The 27,892-nt window shown below is 35.3% G+C and overlaps 2 pseudogenes; both read right to left on the bottom strand.

The window, feature by feature from the left end:
• Nucleotides 1-3,331: 3,331 nt before the first annotated feature.
• On the bottom strand, nucleotides 3,332-3,921 carry LOC111155245 (annotated as a pseudogene).
• A 4,667-nt stretch (nucleotides 3,922-8,588) lies between these two features.
• LOC111155244 overlaps nucleotides 8,589-27,892 on the bottom strand; it is a 32,798-nt pseudogene continuing 13,494 nt past the window's right edge.

The raw sequence follows: 27,892 nt of genomic DNA, 5'->3' as shown, positions 1-27,892 counted from the left end.
GGGGAAAGGGAATACTTAAACATTACAAAAACTATTACAACAATAGTCTTCATGCCAAAAAATGAATGATCAGATATTTCACAGAAAGGAAACAGATGGCAAATAAGCACATAGAAGATGTTCAACATCCTTAGTCATTATGGAAATGAAAATTTAAAACAAAATGAAAAATCACTGTACACCTATCAGAGTAGCTAAATTAAAAATAGTGACAACATCATATACTGACAAGGATGTGGAGAAACTGGAATATAAAATGATACAACCACTCTGAGAATATTTTGGCAGTTTCTCAAAAACCTAAACACAACTGCCATATGACTCTTCAATTGCGCTTGAGCATTTGCCACAAAGAAACGAAAGCTTATGCTCACAAAAAAAAAAAAAATCTATATGAATGCTCATAGCAGCTCTATTCATAATATGCAAAATTTGGAAACAATCCAGATATCCTTCAACACACTTAAACAAACTGTGGTATATCCACACCATGGACTACTATTCAGCAATTAAAAAAAAAAGAACAAACCAGTGATACACATAACAATCTGAATGAATCTCCAGGGAATTAAAGAGAGTGAAAAAAAGCCAATACCAAATGGTTTCATACTATATATTTCCACTTACACATCTCTATTGAAATGACAAAATCTTAGAAATGGAGAATAGATTAGTGGTTGCCCAGACTTAAGGACCAGATGGGGGGTGGGAGAGAAGTGGATGTGACTGTAGGATGGCAACATGAGAGACCTTTGTGATGATAAAAATGTTTTTATCTTGACAAAATGAATGATAATACCCTGTATATTTACTATAATTTTGCAAGAAGTTACCATTGAGGGGCGCCTGGGTGGCTCAGTTAGCTGAGTGTCCAACTCTTGGTTTTGGCTTAGGTCATGATCTCAGGGTCCCAAGATTGAGCCCTATATCGAGCTTGTCTCTCTCTCTCTGCTCCTTCGCCAGCTCTCTCGTTCTGTCTCTCAAAAATAAACATAATCTTTAAAAAAAAAAAAGAAATATCATTGAGAGAAACTGTAAAATGTGCACAGAATCTCTGTATTATTGCTTACTATGAATTATCCCAAAATAAATTTATTTTAAATAAAGCTCTATGCTGTGATGCCTCCTTACAGACTCTGTGGAATTCAAAGCATCATTGGTGAAAAAGACATGGTGTGAAGTTTATGACTAGACCTAATGGGAGACTCATACTTCAGATTATGTGGTTCCTAGAGCAACAGTGCTATATGAAATAGAGAATTACAGACTTTTTGAAAAACACCTTCTGGTGTACTACTAGGATCTGGTAGGGAGTGTCTGATTATGGAACACCAATTGACTATGAAGGCAATCTGGATATATTCATCCAAGGCAATATTGCCTAGGAATTAAAAAAAAAAAAGATTTACCTACATATAATATCGATGAATCTTAAAACTTTATAACAAGTGAAAGAAGATAGACATAAGGAAGTACATATAGTAAAAGTCCATTTATATGAATTTTTAGTACTAAAAAAGTGAATCTATAGTGTTAAAAATCAGGTTAATACTTGTTTGAGGTTGAGGGAGGAGTCGACTAATTCCAAAGGAACAGAAGGAAGTTTTCCAGGATGATAGAAATGTGCTATATCTTGATTTAATGCAAGCCCTATCAAAATACCAATAGCATTTTTTATAAAGTACAACAAATAATCCCAAATTTCTGTGTAAACAAAGAAGACCAAAACAACAAGAGCAATCTCGAAAAAGAAGAACAAAACGAGGTATCACAATCCCAGATTTCAGGATATACTGCAAAGCTGTTGTAATCAAAACACTGTGGAACTGGCACAAAAGTAGACACATAAATCAATGGAGCACAAGAGAGAGCCCAGAAATATACCCATATAAAATAGTCAGTTAACCTATGACAAAGGAGGCAGGAATATGCAATGGAAAAAAAATGGTGTCTTTAACAAATGGTGTTGGGAAAACTGGACAATTATATGCAAAAGAATGAAACTGGACCACTTTCATACACCAAACACAGAAATAATCCAAAATGTGAGATCTGAAACTATAAACCCCATAAAAGAGCATAGACAGTAATTTCTCTGACATGGGCCATAGCACCATTTTTCTAGATAGTTTCTTCAGGCAAAGGAAATAAAAGCAAAAATAAACTATTGGGACTACATCAAAACTAAAAGCTTCTGCCCAGCAAAGGAAAATATCAACTGAACAAAAAGACAAGCTACTGAATGGGAGAAGATACTTGCAAATGATATATCCAGTAAGGGATTAGTATCCAAAATATATAAATTATATACAAATGATCCAATTAAAATGGGCATGGGAACTTCTGGCAAATACCAAGTTTACCAATCATACAAAACTGTAAAACTCCAGCTTTAGGGGAAAGAAGTATATAGTATTCGTGGTTTTTTCTTATTTTTCTTTAATCCTTTTTTATATTTTATTATCCTTTGCAGCTATTTTATTTTATCAATTATTTTTTAATTTTCACTTTTTCACTTGCCGTTTATATATTTTTCATTTTTGGCTTCCGTTCATTGTATTCAAATATATTTTATTTTATCTTATTTTATTTTCCCTTTCTGACCAATTTCGGGATCTAGTTTTTTCTAACAAACAGACCAAAATACACCAGGGTCTAGTTTATTGTTCTGTTCTGATCAACTTCTTGTCTGATTTTATTTCCATTTTATTCCCTTTTTTCCCTTTTCTGCTTGGTTTCTGTTCTCTTCTGACTGTGCAATGTATATTTTTCTGGTATAATTATTATTCTTTAGTCCTTCACTTTTATATTTTTACACTTTTTTTTTAATTTAAAAAAATTTTTATTTTATTTTATTTATTTGACAGAGAGAGAGAGATCACAAGTAGGCAGAGAGGCAGGCAGAGAGAGAGAGGGGAGGAAGCAGGCTCCCCGCGGAGCAGAGAGCCTGACGCCAGGCTCGATCCCAGGACCCTGGGATCATGACCTGAGCCGAAGGCAGAGGCTTTAACCCACTGAGCCACCCAGGCGCCCCTATTTTTACACTTTTCAATTATTTTCTTGTCTTTTCGGGGGGAGGGGTTTAAAGAAGGGAATGTATTAATAAGCACAAGGAGAGAACCTGCCATTGGGCACCCCCAGAGGAGGCAGTCCAGGCCAGGCCCCCACTCTGGCAGAAGGGAGTCTGAAAGTCCCAGGAGCTCTCAGGGAATGTCACTGCTAAAACATATATATATATGTTTATATGTATATAAAATGTGTATACACACACATACACACACACACACACACACACCATTCATGGAAGGGCAGGAACAGGGCTGGGATAAGATCAGAGGATCTGGCAGGGCATCCTGGCCTGGGATGCCCAGCAGTTGCTGCCCATCTGCAAACCAATGACAATCTTGCCCTCTTGCAGCTGGTTGTCTGAGAAGTTCCAAGGGTTGTCCTTAGACTTCTTGGGAAAACAGTTGGGATCCCCAGAGAAAAGCCCATTACCCTGGGCTACCACCAGTCCACCCAGGTTCATCAGCATCCACTGCATATAGGCTATGCTCTTTTCTTCCCAGATGTCCACAGTCTGGAAGATGTCAGTGGTGCTGATGCCACAGTGCTTGGCTGCCTGCAGGAACTGAGATATCTGCTCCAGCAGGCTCTAGTGGAGGCCTGGATATTTTTCCCTGGGGTCTGTCCCTTGGGGTACAGCCTGTTGATGAGCTCACACAGAACCATGCCATCCTTAAGCCTGTTCTGGAAGTTCTCCCACCCAGGCTAGAGCCAGCCCACATCCTTGTGGCACTGGGTGGTGATTCACTGGATCAGGATCTGCTCCAGGTCTGCATCCTACTGTTTCTCGATCTTCTGCTCTACCTCCCAGCTCAGGCTGTAGGCAGGTCCCCTCCTGGCCATTCCAAAGGGTAGTGGTGGAGTGGTGGCTCTAAGTAAGTGGTATTGGTGGTAAGTACAGCACAATCCTGGCGGGGCTGCCAGCGGGGTCCAATTATTTTCTTGTCTTTTCAATTATTTTTGTCTTTTTAAATTTTCATTTTTACACTTACAGTTTATAAATATATATATATTTCATTTTTGGCTTCATTTCATTGTATTCAACTGCATTTGTGTGTGTGTGTGTGTGTGTATCCCAAATATAGTCAAGTATAGGCAAGATCCCAAAATAGGCATATATATATATATATATATATATATATATATATATATATATATTTATCTTTCTTGCCTATTTTTAGCATCTGGTTTCTTCTAACAAACAGACCAAAATACACCCTGGATCTAGATTATTGTTCTGTTCTGTTCAACTTCTTGTCGGATTTTATTCCCATTTTTTTCCCTTTTCTTATCTTATTGGTTTCTGTTCTCTTCTGATTTGTGTAGTGTGTATTTTTCCAGTATAGTTATTATTTTTTAGTCCTTCAGTTTTATATTTTATTTTCCTTTTCAATTATTTTATTATCTTATTAATTATTTTTAAGTCTTTTTTAAATTTAAATTTCATTTTTACACTTTTACACTTTCAAGTTTCATTTTAAACTTCATTTTACACTTAAACATTTTTGAGGTTTTCTTTCTTGCCTATTTTGGGATCTAGTTTCTTCTAACAAACAGACCAAAATACTCAGGATCCAGTTTATTGTTCTGTTATGTTCTATTTCTTGCTTGATTTTATTATCAGTTTTTTTTTTTCTTTTTGGTTTCTGTTCTCTTCTGATTTGTGTAGTATACATTTTTCTGGTATCATTGCTGCTATATTTGTATTTTCCCTCCCTTTGTTTTATTCTTTTCTGGACATAATGACAAGATGGAAGAACTCACCCCAAAAAGAGAACAAGAAGCAGAACTCACAGCCAGGAATCTAATGAATATGGATGTAAGTAAAATGTCAGAACTAGAATTCAAAACAACAATTGTAAAGATACTCTTTGGGCTTGAAAAAAACCATAGGAGACACTAAAGAATCCCTTACTGGAGAAATAAAAGAACTAAAACCTAAATCAGGTTGAAATAAAAAATGTTATTTCTGAGATGCAATAAAAAATAGAGGCTCTAACTGCTAGGATAAACGAGGAAGAAATGTCAGTTATATAGAAGACAATATGATGGAAAATAAGGATGGTGAGAAAAGATAAATAACTACTGGCTCATGAAGGGGTGGATTCAAGAGATCAGGGATATCATAAAGTGAAACAATATTAGAATAATTGAGGTCCCAGAGGACTCTTCTACCCAATCTTCCCCACTTCTCTTTCCCTCAACAGTCAGAACTGCATTGCAATCTGGTGGTACCCTGAGACAATCCTGGTTTCTTTCCTATTTTCTCTCACTGGCATTTACTCTAATAGATCTCATGCATATGTAATCTCAAAACGATACAACATAGATCTTAATGTCAGTTCAAACAGCAAACTATATAGAAGTCTGCAAACTGTAGGTTGTAGGTCAAATCCAGCCTGTGACCTGTTTTTACAGTCTACAAGCTTAAAAAGGCTTTTACATTTTTAAATGTTTATAACAGTAAATAAAATAATATATACAATGAAAATTATATGTGGCCAATAAACCCAGAAATGTTTATTTTCTGGTCCTTTACGTAAAAAAAGTTTGCTGACTTCTGAACTATAGAAAGGAAGGAAGGGAGGGAAGGATGGAGGAAAGTGGCGGGGGGGGCGGGCATTTTTTCCCGGCATTTGATGAAATTTTATTTGACTACATGGTTGATGATATTTAGAAATTATTGTTTATTTTTAAGTATATTACTATTGTAGCTATGTTTTTAAAGTTCTTGTGTTTTTAGAGATGTAAAACCATTATCAGATAATATAATACCTGGGATTTACTTCAAAAATGCATATGACTGGAGAGGGCAGAAGTGTAAATATAAGACGATTGGTCATGAGTTGCTAAGTCACAGGAACCAAAGGCACAGCTTAAGGAATATAGCCAATGATAATTGTAACAGGATTATAAGGTGACAGATGACAGCTATACTTGTGGTAAGGATAGCATAATGTACAAAGTTGTGGAATCACTATGCTGTACACCGGACACAAAAGTAATATTTTATCAACTACACTCAAATAAAAGAATCTTTAAAAAAAGATTGGTCATGAGTTGATAATTGTTGATAGTGGGTGATAGTTACATGGCAGTTCCTTATACTATGCTCCCTATTTATGCATACTTTTGAAATATTCTATGAGAAAATGATTACAAATGTATTAAATAAATTAGAAATCAGATAAAAATAAGGAAGACTTTTTAATACTAAAATACTATTTACAACACAATAAGAAAATATTTGACATTACTAATTCCTATGGGTTAAATTATATCCCCATAAAAATCATATGTTCGGAACCCCCCAGCATTTCATAATGTGAACTTATTTGGATATAGGTCATTGCAGATGAAATTAGTTAAAATGAGGTCAAGGCTAGGTAGGATGGGCCCCCAATTCAGTATGACTAGTGTCCTTACAAATAAAACAACACAAGAAGAGGAGATAAGCATAGAGGCAAGATGATATGAAGAGACTCAGGAAGAAGACAGACATCTTCAAGTCAAGGAGAGAGACCTGGGACAGATGCTTCCCTCATGGCCCTCAGAAAGAACCGGCACTGCTGATTCAAATTTCTAACCTACCAGAACTGTGAGACAAACAAATTCGGTTGCTTAAGCCACCCAGTTTGTACTACTTTGTTATGACAGCCTTTGCAAACTAATATAGTGATGAAATACACAATTTCCAAAAAAAAATTAAATGGCCAAAATCAATTTTAAAAAGAAGAAAAGAGCCAGATAGCTAAGAAACTATGGATAAAATTGGGGGGGGTTTCCTCCCCAAAAGTCTATAATTTTAGGGATAGATTTCCTTGAATTTCCAAATTTCCACAGAACACAATTCACATTGCATGTAAACTCTTCCAAAGTGTATAAATATATGACTCTACTAGGCATTTACTTAGGAATGTAGATAATGGGGGTGCCTGGGTGGCTCAGTGGGTTAAGCCTCTGCCTTCGGCTCAGGTCATGATCTTAGGGTCCTGGGACTGAGCCCGGCATTAGGCCCTCTGCTTAGCAGGGAGCCGGCTTCCCCCTCTCTCTCTGCCTACTGCTCTGCCTACTGTCAAATAAATAAATAAATTTTTTTTTTAAAAGGAATGTAGATAATGTTAAGGATCCATGGATCAAAAGACATTTCTTCTTCTATGCCTATATTTAAGAAAATGATAAGAACAAATATTAATATTTATATTCTAAATGTTTTCCATACATGAATTAATATCGACCTCCAAACAACTTCTGAGGCACATACTATTATTATTCTGATTTTTTGATGTGAAAACAGATACAGAGAACATGTACAGGTACATGTCATTCATATCTAGAACAAATGGTAGAAAAAAGAATGTTTAGCTTCCATGGCATGCAAAGTATTTCCTTCTTTATCCATAGATACTACTGTTTCTTTATCCTTCTCTATGTATTATCTCTTTATTTTGAAAGAAGAGAGATAAAACAAATGATTTTGAGACAGGAAAACAATTTTCTTTAACTTGTGAGGAATCATCATGTGAAACCATAAGTTTTTTGGAAGCTGGATAATGTCCTATTTTGTTAATGGTTTTAAAGTTCCTACATTATGGGGCGCCTGGGTGGCTCAGCAGGTTAAAGCCTCTGCCTTCGCCTCAGGTCATGATCCCAGGGTCCTGGGATGGGGCCCCACATCAGGCTCTCTGCTCTCTGCCTGCCCCCCCCACCCCCGCCTGCCTCTCTGCCTACTTGTGATCTCTGTCTGGCAAATAAATAAATAAAATCTTTTAAAAAAATAAATAAACTCCTACATTGTGACTTCTTTTAATTAGCCACCAAGAAGTTAACTGAAGTTGGTTACTCACTATACTCTTTGGTGATTTTTGTGGGGAATTAAAAGAGTGGTAGTGTAAAAACAGTGAAGACTTTTTAAAATTACATTTCTGCTGACTTATTGTCAAGAGAGATTGTAGGGAAGGAGTAATAACCCTTAGGTTCGGAAGCTAAACATGTCTTCTTGCCCTCTCTCTCAGCAATGCAAACTGAGCATGATAATATGTAGTAATATAATTCTCAAAATCTAAATTAGCAAGTGTGTAATAATACCATGATTAGGAACAGGTGGACTACGGAAGAACATTCCAGAATGGGCATTGAGAGGCCAAGGTCTCTCAGTCAGTGGTAAATCCCTTCTCATTCTTCCTGGTATGTACAACAAAGTGTTGTACCATGTGCACACACACACACATGCACACACACACTTACCCACCTATACATGGAACCCATCTGAAGACATGTATCAATCTTCAGTAATAATACTCCCAGACTCCTATTAAAAAAAGAGAATATTTTCTCAAACAATATTACCTATTCTGAATACTCCATTCACAGTGGAGAAATTGTTTACAATGTAACATGAATGGTATCAATACCCATTTAGTACATCCTCCTGCTTCTAAACCATGCCAAGATTCTTTTTTGTGTGTAAGAAATGTGAGACTCACTACAGCTACCCTTTTAAGTAGTAGAACCAGCAGCCTTTAACGGCCATTTTTGGCAATATTGAGAGCTAGCAAAAGCTTTAGAATTGCTTTATCTTTTACAATAGGGCTGATACAATTCTTAGGTAAGAAATTCCCACACCATTTACTAAAGGTAAAATAGAGCCTGTACAAGGATATTCATAGAAACCCCACAGACTGGGAAATGGGGACAAACTCATTCTGCCTGTAATAGTACATATTTAGCAGTCCAACTTTATATCCTTAGTTGATTATGAGATCCTTATAAGCAGGGAATATGTCTTCTTTGAGTATCTTGAGAATATTTTTCATAGTAACCTGAAAATGAGCATATTTTCTAAAGTAAGAAATCTGTTCTCACCATCTGATCAAAGATTTTTTGGTTAGTTAATATTTATATAAAAGTCTTTCAAATATATAAAAATTATATTTTCTTATAAATTTAATGGAAATATTAAATAGCCATTAGGTGGTAATCAAACGCCCCCTTTTTCACTGGTGCATAAACATCATCTTAATATCACTTCAATTGGGTATTGAGGCCAAATTTACATAAGAAAGTGAAAGTAGTTAAAATAGCTTGCTTTATCTTGTACAATAGATTGATAGTAATAAAATAAAACCCAGTTTCCTGACTAATGTGGTATGAAGACTTGCAAATTATTCTCTGTGATAAAAGAGCACATTAATGTGGTCTGTGAAATTTCTACAGCTATCTATGAGTTTTTACAAACTATCAAGCTGATGCCTCTAATTGTTTATCAACCATTCATCCCTAACCCTTTCAAATTGGTTTTCTCCCATTCCACTCCACTTAAACTCCTTTTCAGAAGTTATCAAAGATCTTTTTCAGGTCTATCTCTCTTGTATGTTCAGAAAGAGAAAACTGCACATTCCATCACCACCTTTTGAAATACTTGTCTTACCTACATTAGAATACCTTAGTAATTCCTTCATCTCTTTCTTTTGCCTCTCTCCCCTTCATGGTCTTTCCCCTCTTCAATGCCACAAAATGTGGTCAGTTTCTCAAGGTTCCATCCTGGACTTTCTTTTCTTTGTGCACTAGTCTCCTCTCTTCTCTGTTCATTATCTTTCCAAGTGACTCAGATCACTATGCAAATGAATCTCAAAACTATACTTCTGACTTCTCTCCTATAATTTAATCCTAACATTACAAATACCAGCTAAATATTACTACAGGTGTTAGGATGTAGTAATGGGGAGAGTAGGAAGTGAAAAGATGGAGATGTAGCCTTCTATATATAGGGAGATAAGACATTTAGAAAAACATATGAAACTGGGCAGGAATTGATGAGTTCCTTGGAAAAAGTTACGTATACTCAAGAATGTTTTGCCGTTATGTTCTTTGGTAAAAATTTATTGTATTGGATCCATATAAGTAATTTTCTCAGTTTATAAGAAGAATATGTCTTAGTAAGACATTGGAGATTTCAAATATATATGAGATGTATCATAAAGATGATAACAGAGTTTTGTTTTGTTATCTTTACAGAGTTTAAAGGTGTATAGGAGGTCAGAGAGTGAGGAAATATGAGGAAAGTTTAAGCTAATGGATAAAAAAAGAGTACATACAACCTGGAAACTTAGCACATTTTGAGTAGTACTCATGTCTGTCATTTCTCTGACTGCTATGGTGACAAATATACATAATCTCAAGATATACATGTTACATCCATTGTCCTGTCTGTTGCCATTTCAACACAACAAGAAAACCTAAAGGGAGTAGAATACAGTCAACAGCACGGTCTAATTTCCTTTACATTACTCCAACACCTTTCTATGCAATCCAGGTTCTTCTCCTACCAATGGGACCATCATTATCTCATATTGGGTTCTACCTGTATCATGTTTCACATCCTCCTTACTTCCTTACTTCCACACTTTGAAATGTGGGTCCAGGATGCCTCACTGTCCCCATTGTGTCACTATTTATGTAGTTATTTATGTAGTTATTGAATGAAAATGACTGTCTCATTTTAGACTAAATTTCAGTACTAAAGATCACTACCCTAAGAAACAAACAACAGAGGAGTGCCTGAGTGACTCAGTTGGTTGAGTGTCTAACTCTTGATTTTGGCTCAGGTCATGATTTCAGGATCATGAGATCAAGCCCTGTGTTGGACTCTGTGCTCAGAAGGAAGTCTGTTTTAGAGTCTCTCTCCTCTCTACCCTCCTCCCCCACCCCCCTGCTCACTCTCTCACTCTGTCTTTTGCTCTCTCTCTCAAATAAATAAATAAATCTTTAAAAGAAAAGAAGCAAACAACAGTCATGACAACAGTAGATTGAGAGCTAAAGAAACAAAGCAGAATCCATTATTTATGAATGATTTTGGCTAAATATTACTATTTTTCTATATTAACATATATGTATTATTTTCCCCAGGGGTACAGATCTGTGAATCATCGGGCTTATACATTTCACAGCACTCACCATAGCACATACCCTCCCCAAAGTCCATAACCCAGCCAGCTAAATATTATTCTTGAGGTGAACTCTTCCCTGAGAAACTTTTATTAAGAAATCAATATGAAATCAATTAATGTTATACCCTTAGCCAACCACAAAGGAAACTATAAGAACTATGAGGTCCTATCACTTCTGTTTCACATTGTCTGGGGACTTTCTTCATTTTACTGTTTAAATTTTGAGACTCAGATTCAGTTGATGACTTCCTTCTTCTGTTTCTTCTGACCCACACATATACATTTCAGCACTGAGCAGACCTTGACAATCTTTTTAACAAAATTTTTATTACCTCCCAGTGCTGGTCTCCACAGCTACTATTCCAAAACTTGAGCTCTTTCCCTGCAATTTTTTCCCTTCCCTATTCTCATACACAGAGGTGGTTTTTCTTCCTTCAATAAACCAAATGTGAAATTTGTAATTCAGCCCCATTATCAAAGGATTCAAATTTATAGGAACAAAGAATGAGAACAACCTTCAATTAAGATGAAGTAGCCAGACTAAAGAAACTGAGGAGAGGCATAAATAATTGCTTTTTAAACAACAGTGGAATAAACTGGTGTCCCTTCCTCTAATCCATAGTGTCTCTAAGAGTTGTCATCCAAATTGAACATAAATACCACAAAAGCTCTTGCTGAACCTCATCTTATTGGGCCTGTAACAGATTTCACCCATTACTAGAAAGGTTTCACAATGGAATCTGCTGGAAAGATATGACAGAGTAAATCAGTATCTAAGCAGTATTATTTTGAATCTATTCATTGGGGCATTGATCTGTTTTTATCCCCTAAATTTTAAAACAGTTAACAATTATAATTTTTCTAATTTTTCATAAATTTAATCTATATTATTAAGCTAGAAAAAGTTGGTTTCGTCCAAGTACATTATAAACTGTTCTCTTGTTTGTATAATTTTTCTTCCTATTTGTGAAAGGAAGTCATCATGGAGCCTTTCTTTTATTTTATTCTGACACCTTATTTTTCTCTTTTTCTAGGCTGATCAGTGTAATAACCAGTAGAAGTAAGGGAACATTTTAAAATCACATTTTCAAGCAGAGGCTTAACATAACTAAAAAGATGTTAGGAATGTTCAGAATCTGAAGTATGGAGTACTTTGAATCTTTTCTCAAAAACCTGCCTTTCTCCAATGTTCTTTATCCTAGCAATAGTCACACAATCTGACCATCTGCTCAAGCAAACAACCATCATCCTAGATATTTCTCTGTCCCTCAACCTACATATATAACCTATGACCAACTCCAACTGCTTTTATTATTTGAATATTTCTCAAACTACTCCACTTATTTCCCCCTCCATAGCCATCACCCTAGTGCCAATGATCCTCCAAACTACAACTAGTGTTGTATGAAATAACTAAAAGTATAAGCTTAGAGAGCAGGTAAGCCTGGCTCAGTTCACTCTGTGCCTGGTCTTACCTGTCGTCCATTGGGATATGTTTTTAATTCTAAGTTTCTCAATCATATAATGGAACTAATATGAGTAATATTAGTATTTTTTTTTATCCCATAGGTTTACAGTACCTTAAATGAGATAATTCATATAATATGCTTAACACAATTTTAAGAACATACTAGAAGTTCCTAAATGTTGGTGTTTACTTTCACCAGATTAGCATACTATAGCCATCATGTTAATAAACGCATTGTATTGGGGCACCTGGGTGGCTCAGTGGGTTGAAGCCTCTGCCTTTGGCTCCGGTCATGATCTCAGGGTCCTGGGATCGAGCTCCACATTGGGCCCTCTGCTCAGCAGGGCGCCTGCTTCCTCCTCTCTCTCTCTGCCTGCCTCCCTGCCTACTTGTGATCTCTATCAAATAAATAAATAAAATCTTAAACAAAACAAATGCATTGTATTACTCAATGCATTCTTTACATCTGCCTATCCAATATGATAGCCACTAGCCATTGAGGCTATTGAGCACTTGAAATGTGGATTAGCACAGACTGAAGTGGTCTCATAAGTGTAAAACACACAATGGAGTTTTAAAATTTTGATATTAAAAATGTCAAATATGTTAATAGTAATTTTTATATTGTTTATGGGTTCAATGCTAACATTTTTATAGATTGGGCTAAATGTTATTAAAATTAATTTTATTGATTTATCCTAACATTTTTAAACAGCTACTGAAAAATTTAAAATTACATATGTGATTCACATTTATGAGCATTATATTTCCCTCTCCCACAATATTATGAGCATTATATTTCCATTGGACAGCCCTGATCTAGATTTTGCTCATTGTCTCTTACTTGTATTTTCTTCTAAAATGGCCAGTTACAATCTTGAAAGGCTTCAAGTGATTTGAGGTTTTGTTTAGAAGTATATTCAAAATATTTGATATTTATTAGAGAAGAAGATCTAAAAAATCCTGGCCAGAGGTGTGGGTGTGGGATTTTTATATTAAGCAATTTTGACCTTTTAAAACCATAAATCAGCTTCAAGGATTTTTTTCAAATAAGATATTTATAGTGTTTGTTAATATCCATACACTATCCCCTTTAAGTCGTCTTTTTTTTTTTTTTTTTTTTAGTTTTACACCTTTATTTAACAATCTGTACTTAGTTCTCATCTGCATTAACTGCAAATTTTTTTAAGTGGCGACAGGTACATGGGTAACAAACATAAAGAGCTCGTTTGGCGAATCTTCATCCTCCTTACATTTTCTGGGCAATTGGACACAATATGGAACATTCCTTATTCCTTTGGCCCAGACAGCTTTGTTGAGCCTGATGGTACACATTTGGAGTTTCCATCTCCTTCATGGCAAATTTCCAGATGTCTTTGAGTGCCAGAGGGGTAAGCTTCTTGAAACCCACTCCATGGATGCCTTTGTGAGTGCTGATAGTGTATTCTCTGGTCACTACCTCCTTAATGGCAGAACAGTTCTTCTTCTCCCCACCCTTCTTTGTGGGTGCTATTCTGCCAGGCCAAGGTTGGAAAGGAAGAGCACAAGGTATTGTGGGAGAGGGAAAGCAGCACCTCAAGTACAACTAAGAGGTCTTTTTTAATAAATCAATTCTTTCTGATTTTAAGATAAAAATACATTTTAAAAACTCTTTTTTTTTTTTTTTTTTGAGAGAGAGAGAGTGTACAAGCATTGGCAGGGAGGAGTATAGGGAGTAGAAGAGGGGAAGTGGGAGAGGGAGAGAAAAAATCCGAAGCAGGCTCCATGACCACTACAAAGCCTGATCTCAGAACCCTGAGATCACGATCTGAGCCAATATCAGGATACAGCTGCTCAACCAACTGAGCCATATAACCGCCCCTTCCTTATAAACTCCTAAGATTAGAAATGCGTATGTATCCCTGAATACATGGTGATTGTGAGAAAGAAATAGTAGATGTTAAGCTAGAAGAATTTGGGGGGAAAATCTCGATTGAGTTAATTGAAAATTTTTGTATGACAGAGAGATTAAATAATTGTTGCTCGACCTTTAATTTTTTATTTTATTTTTTTAAGATTTTATTTATTTATTTGACACACAGAGAGAGATCACAAGTAGGCAGAGAGGCTGCAGAGAGAAAGGGAGGAAGCAGGCTCCCCGCTGAGCAGAGAGCCCGATGCAGGGCTCGGGACTCTGGGATCGTGACCTGAGCCAAAGGCAGAGGCTTAACACACTGAGCCACTCAGGTGCCCCGATCGACCTTTAATTTTTTAATATAAAAGAGACTGTTTCAAATTGTTTGTTCTAGCACACAATGCTGCAATGAATTTTTCTTGTATATGTATCCTTTTTATTTAAAAAAGGAAAATTTGAAAGGATTTAACTTAATTTTAAAAATTAGGACAAATTTGAAAAAATGATAGCATTTTTCTTTTCTGGATAGTGGTCATATGGGTATGGATTATTTCTTCAGCCCTTAAATTAACTTAATTTTCTTATTAATCCTTTTTAAAAATTTTTATATTAATCTTATTTATAAATTCTCTTGGGCATTGCATGAAGATATTCATATCATAATATGTTTACATTTTCTTCCTATTCTCTTTAATCTCTTATTATTTTTCTAGCTTTAATGTCTTGTGCAGGATCTCAGGTATGTGTGAACTATATGGAAATAGCAGTCATCCGTGTCTTGACACCCACCCGAAAGGTAACCAAAGTAAAATGTCTCCATTAAATGTGATGATTTCTGTAGATGTACTGTAAATACCTCTTTTTGTTGTTTCTTTTTTAAATGTCCTTTTTAAAGATTTCATTTATTTATTTGACAGAGAGAGAGAGATCACAAGTAGGCAGAGAGGCAGGCAGAGAGGGGGGCGGGAAGCAGGCTCCCTGCTGAGCAGAGAGCCCCGTGCAGGGCTGGATCCCAGCACCCTGAGATCATGACCTGAGCTGAAGGCAGAGGCTGAACCCACTGAGCCACCCAGGTGTCCCTCTTGTCTTTTTAAAGAAAGTGTCTTTCTCTCTCCTCCTTTGCTGAGAATTTTTATCTTAACTGTGTAGAAAATCATACTGAGTGCTTTTTCAGTCGAAATAGAAAGAAGAATCATTTTTGATCATTTGATGTGGTGGTTATTAATTGCATTAATAATTTTTCAAGCTGAAAAATCCCTACATACCTTAAATTAACTCTACTTGTTAGAGTTAAATATAATGAGCTACTAGGATCTTTGCTTTTACATTCATGAAGGAAATTGACCAACAGTTTTGTTCTCCTGTATTGTTCCTGAGTTTGGGTACTCAGATTATATTAACCTAATGAAATGAATTGGACAGCTTTCCTATTTTTTTTATTTTTGGAATAGATGTTTTGAAATAGATGTTTCTTGAAAACTGACAGAAATTACATCTAATAGCATCTAGCCTTGGCTTTTGCTGGGAGAAGGGGAGTTGTGATCATCATTTGCAGAAATATATCGATTTCATCAAAATTTCAATTTTTGATATATATTGGTCCATTACACACTTGTAGGATTTTGCTTATATTTAATTATTTCCCCTTTTGCATTCTGCTATTGTTTATTTGTGTCTTCTCTCTTCTTGTTTTACTTAACTGGTATCTCTAGAAATTTGTTTCTTAGTTTTTTCACATTGCCTTATTTTTAACTGTTTCTTTTGTCATAACTTTATCCTTATTTTTATGTGCTCCTCTCTTTTCCTTTTGTTTTTGGATTTAGTTTGTTGATCTTTTCAGATTTTAGCTAATTTGTTTTCCATCTTTCTTTTTTCATCTTTTTTAAATTCAGCTTAATATTCATAATTTGGTACATTTTCCTCCACATTTCAGCAGAAAACAGATTTCAACTCAGTGTTTTCACTGTCATTCAGATGTAAGAATTTCACATTTTAGCATATAATTTTAGCCTTAAGTCAACAGGCAAATGGTAATATGTTAGTTTTTAGAGATAGGAAATTTTCCTAATTATTCTTGTTTGATTTCTAATTATTACATTGTAGGTATAGAATAGAGATGGTATGTTGCTAATTATTTGAAATATTTTGAAACTTCTTTTTGGGACTGGGTATATGACCATCATTGGTAAATGTTTCCTGTGTGTTTGAAAATATATATTCTATGTTCATTTGATAACATAGATATATGTAATAGACATATATCTATTACATCTAGCTTAGTAATACCATTGAAATCATCTCTATCTTTATAGTTTTCCATGTATCATATACCCATTTCCATAAAATGTGTGTTCATTTATTATGCCTTTACATAACAGAAATGTTATTCATTTTTATACTAATAGGCTATCCTCTCAGCTCCCTTTTTTTTAAACATATTTAACATCTCTTTGATAATAATTTTCATTTTTCTCTTTTTCTCATATTAAAATTTCTAGTTGATATTTTAAGATATATCTCTTCCATACCTTCATTATCAATTTTTCTGCATCTTATTGTGTGTGTAAGTGTTTGTGTTTTAAATGAGTATCTTTTGGACAACACTTTTAACTTTTATTTTTTTTATTTTTTTATTTTTTAAGATTTTATTTACTTATTTGACAGAGAGAGAGATCACAAGCAGGCAGAGAGAGAGAAGGGGAAGCAGGCTCCCCGCCAAGCAGAGAGCCCAATGCTGGACTCGATCCCAGGACCCTGAACTCATGACCTGAGCCGAAGGCAGCGGCTTAACCCACTGAGCCACCCAGGTGCCCCTTAACTTTTATTTTTAATACAATCTGAGAGTCTTTGTGTTTTCATTATTGTTTTACCTATTTTAATTAATAAAATTTACCATAAATTAGTTTGTTACTATTGTACTGGAAGATGTTTTCTACCTACTACAATTAATTTTATCTTGTTTCCCATTTCCCTGATTTAATTAGACATTTTTTATGAACTAACTATATGTATTCTATTCTTTGTTATTTTAATAGTCATTAATTCATTAAGATTCTTTCAACAATTTTTTTTTTTTTTTTTTACCATTGACTATGTGCTTGTCAATGCTTTAAGCAGGGGAAAGAAAACAGATTAATATTTTGATTGTTTCCTTTTCAATGTCTATAACTTTGTGAATAAATATGTTTCCCCCTGAACAGGAAAAAGAATTACTACAGTTCCCTCTCCCATCTTTTTCTCTTCTCCTGACAAGTTTTAGTTTTAGATTTTGTGCTTACATAAATGATTAAATTACTACTTTTTCAGATACCAATATATTCTACTTATTTTTATACATTCTTTCCCTTCATAGCAGTTTCTTCCTTATGAAATCAATTCCTTCTTTTCAAAAGTTAAACCTCTAAGAATTTTAAGAATTCTTTTAAAGAGATTCTTCATGCTGCTAGACTCTCTGATAACTAATATCTTTATTTTTGCACCAACATTGAAGTGATAACTTAGCTGAATCCAGTGTCAGATTCAAATCTTTCCTTGTAAAATTTCTTGCATTCAATGTTGCTGTTGTCAAGGCTAATAGGCATTGGTTTAGTTTCCCTGTGAAAGATAAGTTTTAATTTCCTTCTGAAAATTATAAGTGGTTCCCTTTGTGGTTGTTTTATTTTTGTTTTGAGAGAGTACAGGAGTCTGAGGGATAGAAGAGGAGGGGCAGTGGGGGAGGAAGAGAGAATCTTACAAGCCCCACCCCCAGCACAGAGCCTGCTGCAGGGCTTGATTTCAAAACCCTGAGATCATGACCTGAGCCAAAATCAAGAGTGGGACCCTTAACCAACCAAGCCACTCAGGCACCCCTCCTTTGTTTTTAATAATCTTAAAAGTCGTTATTATTTATCTATATGAGAAAGTTTTTCTCCCACATAATACCTCCTATTCAGTTCTTTATGTACCTTTTAAAATGGAAGTTTTACATCTTTCATTAATTTAAATATATTATCAGTATTTTTTCTTCAAATATTTTCTCTATTTGTGTGTCTCCTTTCTCCTTCTAGATGGGTACTGCTATTTTTATTATTAGTCTCCATATCTTTTGACTTTTTTCCCCATTCATTCCATCTTTATTCCCTGCTAATACCTTCTGAAAGAGTTCTTCACTTTTATATGTCATCTCAGTAAATCATCCTTCAAGTATATTCAGCAGGTTCTCTTCACTGACAATAAGTAACTAGAAAATGAAATGAAAAGAAGATGCTACTTGTGATAATAATAAAGACTATCAATTGCCTAAGAGATAATCTAGCAAAGATTACCTGAGAGGTTTAGGGAGATTTTTAAAAATTCTATTAAAAGATAACCAAGTAGATCTGAACAGAGATATAATATACTCAAGAATACAATGGATAAAATTTTAAAGATTTTAATTGTCATCAAATAAATCTGTAAATTCATCACTATTCAATTCAACATCATGTCTAAATTTTGGGAGAAACTTGACAAATCTCTTCCAAAGTTTTAACAGAAAGATAAATTTCCATAAGTAAGTTTCAAAAAGTACAAAGAGAGGAAACTCATACTATCAGATAGTAAGACAGAGTACATTACCAAATGATAAAACCATCAGTGTGGTACTAGTGCAGGTACAATTGATTGACTGAAGGAATAAAAAAAACAAAGATTTAAACAGATCTCTTGTTATGTGACAGAGGTTAGATTATGTAACTATGAAGTCATGATGGATATTTTTATAAATGAAACTAGAAACTTAATTTACTATTTAAAAAAATAAAATTGGACCTCTAGTACATACGGTTACATAAATAAATAAATAAATAACCCCAAATGGATAAAAAACTTCAATATGAAAGTGAAGGAATCAAGTGAATCACATATTATGTTTACCAGAGCAAGATATAAAAGCCCAAATCACAAGAGAAAAGCCAGCATAATTTGACTCATACAAGAATTGGGCAATGCAAATAAGAATTTCTATGAATATCTCTGGTTGTGCCACCAGGAAGCAGACCCTAAGAAAGACCATAATAAAGAGCAGATTTATTATGGAGTGTTCTTAAAGTCAATTCTGTGTAAGGGAGAGAAGAGAAACAAAGCTGGATTGGGTTAGAGGGAAAAGTACTGCTCTGATGCAGCATCAGTGAAAGCTTTTTCTCTGAAACTAGAGAGGCTAAGCCCAAACATCCCTACAATGACTAGTCCCTAGGAGGAGAGTGTGAATTTGGGTGAGACAATTTTTTTTTAGCCAAGGCTGTTCTTAATGATTATTATGGGCTCTCCGCAACTATCTCTTTTCATCAGTAGAAGAGTAAGTCCTCTGGTCCTGAAAAAGGATCTGAATGATATATCACAGATTCCATTAAAGTCATAAGATTGAGATTAAAGTGGTAGCCAGGGATTACATACTTACAATGAATAAATAATAAGAATTAGTATATAACACACCCGGTGACTTCCACAGAACCCAGCAAAAAAATAAATAAATAATAAAACAAAATAAATAAAAGGAAAAAAAAGAAGTAAAAACTTAAATGATTAATATATAAAGTTACTCTAATCTCATTAATGAAAAGAATGAAGAGATATATATTAAAGATGTTGATTATAGCATTATTCTAGTAAAGAACTGGAGTAACTTAGCTATTGAACACTAAAGAAATTAATTGATAACATATAGCACATGCATTATAATAGAATGATATGCATTAGGCAAAAGAAACAAACCTATTAACTATACATAAAAAAGAATAGATTTTAAAATATATATAATGTTGACTGTGAAGAATAAGAAACAAAATAAGATTTTAACACTGTTACCATCTTATAAATTTAACAAAACATGTGAACAACTATATTTTTGTATTTGAAAATAGCATGTCTAAAGCAAGATATGCAACATGTTTTGGAAGCCGTGATGGATTAGTTGTTATCAGGTTTAGCCTATTGTCCTTAAAAAACTATAAATGCTGATCAACATATATAAAGCAATTGTTTGCAGGCGCTGGGCAGAACCAATCCAGGCCTACGATCTTTAAGAAAAGAAAAGTATATGAAGTGAGTCTTCTATTCTCCCCTGTTTTCTGTCTGAAGTTATGTTTCAATCCACAGCAAAGGAAAATAGAATACAGAGAGTGGAAGTCTAACTGAGCAGGAAACACAAATTTGAATGTAAGGCTGTTGAAGTGGCTGGGACCAAAGTGGAAAGAATAGCAGGAAAAAATCCCCCCAAATCTGCATAATTATTCATGTTCTTGGCCAACTTCTAAATTACCCATGCATAGACTGAGACTCTGAGAGATGGTATTTATTGCTTTCTATGTTGATTTTTATATTAATAATAGATTTTTTAGTTTCACCTTATTGTGATTAGAGAAAATGAGCTTTTTAAATTTTTTTAAAAGATTTATTTGAAGGTGAGAGAGAAACTTGGAGGAGGGGCAGAGGGAGAGGCAGAGGGAATCTCAAGCAGCCTCCCCGCTGAGCACAGAGTCTGATGTGGGGCTCGATCTCACCACCCTGAGATTATGACCTGAGCTGAAACCAAGAGCTGAACATTTAATTGACTGAGCCACCCAGGTGCTCCAAGAAAATGGTCTTAATTAGAGCATCCTTTCCTTCTTCCCCAAGAGAGAAAGCACAAGGTTAATCAGAGTCTCTCAAGATGATTGCCAGATCAAGCACCAAAACTATTTAAAGTAAGAGGGTTAGTGAAACTACCAAAAGTGCTAGTACTGCAACTAGCCCAAAGGCCATAATTGATATATATCCATCACCTTTCTCTTCCACCACTCATTTTACATTTTGTTCACTGTTGGCCATCTCTTTGGCTGGTCTGAGGGGCATGCTTGGCAGGAAAGCTCAAAACTTGACTCTGTAATGGTAAGCTCTTTGTTTTCTTTTCTATATGTAGTAGCCATTTGAAAAAACAGACCCACAGTGACCCACATTTCCCACTACTTAAGCTCTAGTGTATTGTCTTCATGCATTACATTAAGACTGTTCCTGTGTTAAAATAGAATATGGCAGAAGTGATAATGCACTACTTATAAGACTAGGTCATAAAAGGTGTTGCATCTTCTGCCTTGGTCTTTTGGACACGCTCTCTTGGAGCTCTGAGCCACAATGGAAGACATCCAACTACCTTGAGGATCATATGCAGAGAGATGACATTCAGAAGCTTTGAATCACATAAGTCCCAAAAGTACACCGGGAGAAATGCACAGGTAGTCCTCAACTGTTCCAATCCCTGTTTATTCAAGTCATTCCAATGGAGACTCCAGAGAATTCATATAGCAGAGGTAAGTTGTCTCTGCTGAGTTCTGTCCAAATTATAAGTTCATAAACAAATAACAGATTTTTGTTTTAAACCACTCAATTTTACACAAAAATAGATCAAAACACTTCAACCGTGGTTGCTGTAGTTACCCATTTATAGTTATCATGGGCATAAAAATTCATAAATTCCTCTGTACTTTCATTATGTAGGCACTATAGCCTGTTTTGGTAATTAGTGTGCATTGAATGTTGTGGCATGTTACAGACCACTAGGCTTCCAAAACTGTGGAGTCTCATGAATCTTCATGACTTATCTCCATACTGTGTCTTACTGGCATATCTGCTATACTTTCCACTTCCTAATCACTGATTACCATGATGTCATCAATATACTGAGCTAGTATTGTGATCTGTGGCTTGTCAAGATGATCAAGATACCTGCATTCTCTGGTATAACAGAGAACAGCACAGTTAGCATCCCTGGGCTAGGGAGAAAATGTGAACTTTCGTTCTGACCATGTGAATAAAAAACCAAACTTGATCCTTCTTAGTAAAAAGAATTGGGAAAAAAAAATTATCTGAAAGATCTGTATCCCTGTAACAAGTGCCAAAGCCTGTGTTAATCTATTACCACTTAACCAAGTGGTAGTCCCATAGTAGCTACTACCGCAGAGGGTAGAATCCAGCAGCTGTGATTGGGGTTGCCACTTGGATAAATTTATAATAATATATACATCTGCCAAGATCATTTTCATTTTTTGCAGGCTACATATAGTTGAATTAGATAGAAATGCGTGAACAATCACTCCTACATCCCCTATCTTTGATATTGGTATTAATATCAGCAATTCTTCTCATAAGATAGTATTACTTCTGATTTATAATTTTCCTCAGGATAGGAGTGTGATTTCCTCAGGAGTGTGATTTCTGCTTCTACTTGGCTCTTGATGACCTAGTGGCTCTTATTCCATAGACCATAATTTCAGCTGCTAAATATTTCTTTCTCAATAATGTACACATGGCCAAGGAAATAACAATAGGTTAGGAACAAAGATACTTTGATACACTGTGAAATGGACTTGAACCAAATTCCTCCTGGCCTCCAGAAGCTCCCATTTAACCAGAGAACCATGGTGCTGTTTCAGATCCCATGGCATCACTGTCAGCTCAGACTTTATACCTAACAGTCCTAGAAGTGTCTGGATTTCCCAATTCCTCAGTGTCAGCTACCCAGGTAATGATTCTAGGTACCTTTGGAGAATAACCAAGGGCATATTTACTGTATAAATTTCATGTGGCATTGCAGGTTTCTTTCACAAGGGAACCATGTGCTTTAATAAATGAGTTCCAAATTTAAGAACTGACTTAGATCTGGAAATTGAGTGTGAAGGCACATTTTCTCATTTTAGCAGTTGATGACAATCTTCTCTCTGTCATCTTTTTTTCTTTCTCTCTTTCTCATAAGTATCTGCCCACCTATCTCATGTATAAGAACACCATGACCTATTGGCTATTACCATAGATCCCTGAAGGTCAAGGCAACTTGATGGCAAGCTAGCAATTATATCCTCCATGCCTCTGACGACTTACTGGTATGCCCTGGCCTTATCGCCATTGATATTAAAGAGCCCAGTTTGATAGCAACAACCTATACTGTCAATCACAGCCCACAGAGTGCAACTACCACCAACTAAGCTTCTTAAAGGTGTTGGTATCTGCTCTGTAGCACATTCCTTTGGGGTGTCTTCTTGACCCACACAGGAATCCTAATCAGGTCATGGGTGATCAAGCTTTACATAGGAAATCCATTCTAATATTCCCATCTCCTTGAGTATTTTCACCTTTTCTGTGATGTCATAAGAAATTTCCAGATTTTTGATCCTATTTTCTTTATTCAAGGTTCAAGAAACTATCCTAGCAAAATCTGAGGAGAAATACTTCACTGTTGTTTCCAGATCATCAATTCTGAGGCAGGTGTGAGTACTTCCATTCAATAAATTCTCTCATATTCAGCATTATATTCCACACCTTGAGGAATAACTCTCAAACTCTGCTCTCATACTTGCTTCTCAAGTTTCTACCAGCACTTACTTTTCAGAGATGACTTGTACTTCTCAGCTCAGATTGTATTGAGGCTTAAACCTAACTATTGACCGAGGCAATGAAAGAAAGTGGGTAGACTATTATGGAAGGCACTATCTTCAGAGGCACCTGACTTAGATGTCATTACATTTGTTTCTGTGGCTAGGGAGAGAGGGCATCTTCTGCTGGTCTGGATTTTCAGGCTTGTCTACCCAAATGACCCTCTTTGAGTCTCAATGTCCCATTCTCTTCCTAATCCACTAACTTAGCATACAGACCACAAAGCTATGCATTCTGGGAGTACTGAGCCCTTGATTTTATTCTGAGCCTGATTTTAAGCATATTCTGCTCTGAATGCAACAGGAGATGAGAGTCTTCCTAAAAACTGCTGGAAGCCCTCTGGATTTCACATTGTTGCTTGTGTTGATGCATGGCTAACCTGAACTTACTATTTTACTTTTTCATCATCTATAATATGATTAAGAAAAGCTGGCCAACACAATCCTCATAATTATTACTGACTCCATACTTTTAAGATAGCACAGACATCACATATTCAAATGTTTCTCATTTTGCCTTGCTTTATTCCAAAGCAGCAAATGTGAAAGCCTTAGAAGTCATGGTGCCACAGCTAGTCAGGAATTTTCAGCCTTCTACCACTACTAATACTAGAATCTTCATTGCTGTCAGGTGAATAATATGGCTACATGGTCTGCTTTCTAAGAACATTCTTATTATCAATGATCTTGCCCTCAGGTCTCCAGAAAGCAAAGCCTAAGGCAGAGACTGATATATTCCTACCTTTTTAAAATAATGAACTTCCAGGGTATCGGGGTGAGAAAATAAAGGCAGTGAAGAAAGGGGGAAAAGCCAATACACAAACAGATTACTATGTTTGCTACTGTTTAGTATATAGTATAGCTGCTTCCATCCATGTGGTACTTTCAAGAAGTGATAGAAATGAATGAATATTAAGGCCTTTTGTCCAAGAAAGGAAGGGTAAAGAATTTACCCATTCTATCTTGTCTCCTGTTGACCAAAGTTATACTGCATGGAAAATTAATTTCCTTGTACGTCTAGCTTGCTCATGAAGGAAGGGGCAAAAAAGATGCTATTGAACCTCATTCCTTAACATCAGCATGAAAGCTCAGGACATGAGACAAGAGATATATGGCATGGCATCCCAAAGTATCATATATAAGGCAAAGTATCAAAGTATCAAAGGTTGCAAGAAGTTGATGAGTGCCCAGGCAAAGCAGCACTTGGTCTGAAAAAAGTGGCCAAATGTCCAGAGATAGATGAAACTGAAAAATAAGATGTGGTACTTACATGTTTAAAAACTTTTCATTTAATTTTTATTATGTTTTTGGGAGAAGCACATAATTCATATTCTCTATAATTGTTTTTGATGTACCTTTGCCTATAGATATGTAAGGGATTTTTGATTACTATAATAATTGAAACTGCATTTACTTCTCATTGACTTCTGTATTTATGCTAATTATATTGCTGTCTTTGTGTTTAGTCCTTTGCAATGTGCACTATGTCTTCTTTCCTGTTTTATTGGGTAGTAACTTTGAAAGAAGGGAGTATTTATTTAAATTACTTATTGGAGCATTTTAAAGTTTTGCTTTGAGATTACTTTATATTCTTTTTTTAATAGAAAACAAAATTTTAAATTTGATTTCCAGTATAGTTAACATACAGTGTTATCTTATTTTAAGATGCACAATATAGTGATTCAACAATTCTATACATTACTCAGTGTTCATCACAATAAGTGGGCACTTAATCCTCTTCATCTATTTCATCCATCCCCCCACCTGCCTCCCACCTGGTAACAATCTATTTGTTCCCTATAGTTGAGCTTGTTTTTAGATTTGTCTCATATTTTTTCTTTCTTCTTAAATTCCACATGAGTGAAATCATGTGTGGAAGAGATTTCAAGAGTGAAATCTCTGACTGACTTATTTCACATAGCATTATGTACTTAAGATCCATCTTTATTGTTGTGAATGGCAAGATTTCATTTGTTCTTAAGTCCGAGTATATATGTGATTTATCTATATCTATATCTATATATGTATTTTCCATACTTTGGATATTTTAGATAAAGGTACAATAGATATAGGGATGCATTTATCTTTTCCAATTAGTGTTTTATTTCTTTCAGTAAATACCCAATGGTAGAATTACTGGATCATGTGGTAATTCTATTTTTAATTTTTTGAGAAACCTCCTTAGTTTTCCACAGTGGCTGCACAGTTTGCATTCCCACTAACAGTGCATGAGAGTGCCTTTTTCTCCACATCCTTGCCAACACTTGGTGTTTCTGTTTTTAATTTTAGCCATTCTACAGTTGTGAACTGATATCTCATTGTGGTTTTGATTTGCATTTCCCTAATGTTGAGTGATGTTGAGCATATTTTCATGTGTCTCTTGGTTATCTGTACATCCATTTTGGAGAAATGTCTGTTCATGTCTTCTGCCCATTTTTTAATTACATTTTTTTGTTTTGGGGGTTGAGTTATGTAAGTTCTTTAAATTTTTTGGATATTAACCCTTTACCAGTTATGTCATTTGCAAATACCTCCTCCCATTCAGTAGGTTGTCTTTCAGTTTTGTTGGTTGTTTCCCTTGCTGTGCGGAAGTTTTTTATTTTAAGGTAGTCTCAATAGTTTATTTTTGCTTTTGTTTCCTTTGCTAGGAGATATATCTAGAAAAATGTTGCTACAGATGATGTCAGAGAAATTACTGCCTGTGCTTTCTTCTAGGATTTTTATGGTTTTAGGTCTCACATTTAGGTTTTACATCTATTTTTACTTTATTTTTGTATATGGTATATGACATTGGTCTAGTTTTATTTTTTTGCATGTAGCTGTCAATTTTCCCAATATCATTTGTTGAAGAGACTGTCTTTTTCCCATTGCATATTCTTGCCTGCTTTGCCATAGACTAATTGATCTTATAATCGTGGGTGTATTTCTGAACTCTCCCTTGTAGTCCATTGATTTAGGTATCTTTTTTCTCCTAGCAGCATATTGTTTTGATTACTACAACTTTATAGTATATCTTGAAATCTAGGATTGTGATACTTCCAGTTTTATTCTTTTTCAAGATAGCTTTGGATATTTGGAGTCTTTTGTGGTTCATATAAATTTTACATTTATTTGTTCTAGTTCTGTGAAAAATACTGTTTGTATTTTGATAGGGATTGCATTAAATTTGTAGATTGCTTTGGGTAGTGTGGACATTTTAACAATATTTTTTCTCCCAGTCCATGAGCATGGGATATCTTTCCCATTTGTTTGTGTCATCTTCAATTTCTTTCAATGATGTTTTGCAGTTTTCAGAGTATAGGTCTTTCACCTCCTTGGTTAAGTTTATTCCTAGGTATTTTATTATTTTTGGTGCAATTGTAAATGGGGCTGTTTTCTTATATGTCTTTCTGCTACTTCATTGTTAGTGTATTTAAGTGCAACTGATTTCTGTATTTCAATTTTGTACCCTGTCACCTTACTGAATTCATTTATCAATTCTAATAGTTTTTGGTGGCATCTTTGGGATTTTTTTTTAAGATTTTATTTATTTATTTGACAGATAGAGATCACAAGTAGGCAGAGAGGCAGGCAGAGAGAGAGAGAGAGAGGAGGAAGCAGGCTCCCTGCTGAGCAGAGAGCCCGATGTGGGGCTCCATCCCAGGACCCTGGGATCGTGACCCGAGCTGAAGGCAGAGGCTTTAACCCACTGAGCCACCAAGGCACCCCTGGGATTTTCTATATATAGTATCATGTCATCTGCAAATAGTGAAAGTTTTATTTCTTTCTTACCAATTTTGATCCCTTTTATTTCTTTCTTGTCTGATTGCTGTGGCCAGGACTCCTAGTACTATGTTTAATAAAAGTGGTGAGAGTAAACATCTTTGTCTTGCTCCTGATCTTATGGAAAAACCTCTGGTTTTCGGCGGGGAGGAGTCAAGATGGCGGAGAAGTAGCAGGCTGAGACTACTTCAGGTAGCGGAGATCAGCTAGATAGCTTATCTAAAGATTGCAAACACCTACAAATCCAACGGGAGATCGAAGAGAAGAAGAACAGCAACTCTAGAAACAGAAAATCAACCACTTTCTGAAAGGTAGGACTGGCAGAGAAGTG

This window comes from Enhydra lutris, unplaced genomic scaffold (assembly GCF_002288905.1).
Source record: "Enhydra lutris kenyoni isolate GAN:26980312 unplaced genomic scaffold, ASM228890v2 scaffoldscaffold40, whole genome shotgun sequence".
In the NCBI taxonomy this organism is placed as follows: Eukaryota; Metazoa; Chordata; class Mammalia; order Carnivora; family Mustelidae; genus Enhydra; species Enhydra lutris.
The sequence above is the reverse complement of the archived record's forward strand: the minus strand, read 5'-3'. Positions and strand labels throughout refer to the sequence as shown.